This window comes from Penaeus monodon, chromosome 19 (genome assembly GCF_015228065.2).
Source record: "Penaeus monodon isolate SGIC_2016 chromosome 19, NSTDA_Pmon_1, whole genome shotgun sequence".
NCBI classification, from domain to species: domain Eukaryota; kingdom Metazoa; phylum Arthropoda; class Malacostraca; order Decapoda; family Penaeidae; genus Penaeus; species Penaeus monodon.
The window spans coordinates 985,732-987,415 of NC_051404.1; positions in this window are offsets into that span (position 1 = coordinate 985,732).

A 1,684-nucleotide genomic window follows, 5' to 3' on the forward strand; every position below is an offset into this window, starting at 1 on the left:
ACGCCTAAAGAACTGAAGAATGTTGGGCGTCTATTGACACGAACTGCTAATGCCCGGCCAAACAGCGCACCGAAGGCTGCACCTTTGTTCTGTAATTGCAGATTGAAACTTTTGTGTACAATATCAACAGCGGCTTTGCTACACACACTGCATGTGATCCGCTTTTTTACTCTCGTGTGACGCAATCAATTAGGAGAAAATGATTGGTCGGGCGATTTGCCGAGCCAAGGGCCTCGCGGGGCGTTGTTCTCGCTGAGTGCCACTTGTGACGAGAACTGAAGGCAAGAAGCTGCCAGATGCTCATGAATCCTGCCAGCCTTCTGTGGAGGATCGGAGGCTCCTGCGCCTTGCGGTGTTGGGTTGGCGTTCTGAGTTTGGCATTTTGTTTTAAAAGTTTTGATACATGTGTTTTTGAAAACTATCCTGGGATTTTGCTGTATACCGAAAGTTTCTTCAGAATGTATCATAAGATTTATTTCACGAGACACAATAAACAAGGAAGAAGAGCAGGGAGAGAGAGTGGATAGAGGGAAATAAAGAGACAAAGAGATATATAAACTGGCAGAGACTAGGATAGAGAGATGAACCTAGATAGACTGATAGGGACCAAGACATATAAATATACAGATAGCCAGAGAGAGTCAAACAGGTGAGAAATACTGATCGATCTCTGCAGAGCGCCAGCCCCTCATCGCCCCACATAGACCTGTTTGGGAGGCAGGTGAACCCAGGTAGGTGTAAACTCAAGCGCCGATACACGAGCGTCGATACAGCGGATCACCTGCGGGTCCATGTTTACATAGCAGGTAACCGCTTCACGGTCCTCGGACTCGAAAAACCTTTGCTTATGCATTCAGGACCCAACTTCACAAACTTCACTTCCATAAAACATATCAATAAATAGAGAGACAAGACTCCGTTCGATCGTCGGCCAGATAAGGGAGGATATAACGCCTGTGGGGCTTCCTGGGGACTCTCGGACTCCTCAAGCCTCTGATTCCTGGACTCTCGGACCGTTGAACTCTCGGACTCTCGGCATTACCCAGGGACTGTTCGGTCTTCCGAGCGATGTGACTTTGGCCCGCCCTCCGTGACTCTGCGACTCTCCGATTCTCATATTCTCTAAGTTTCCACTTCTGATTCTTTCTGATTCCCCGACGCCAGGACTCTTGGGCGTTGGCTGGACACCGCGTCACCTACATGTTAGTTTACATGCACTTATGCTGTATGGAAGCCCGTTTAAACTAAGCAGTGCATACAAATGGGCGCATTTGGATAAAGACAACTCCCCGTACATATCTACATGTTTATGGATGAACAACTATACACACAGACAGTGCTGTAAACACACAGACACGTACACAAAGCAAGCCGAGAAAACGCACACATAAAAAAGAAAGAAGAAAAAAGCTCCTGTGACGGAGGGAGGAACTGATATTGTCCAAGGTCCTTCGGTGTTCTTAATTTGTATATCTCAGTCGGTATCTTGCCTTATGTTAATGGATCCTAGTCACTGCTCGTTTTCTTTGAGACGGACAGAAAATAGGAAACAAGAACCAACGGCTTCGCATTTTTGAGGCAGATGTCGCCCCATGGGAGGAGCTGCCAGTCTGCCTGCGTGTCCGCTTCTGCCGGGCCTCCAGACCCTCAGTTTTTGCGTCTGCCGTTGCTTGAATGTGCCTTA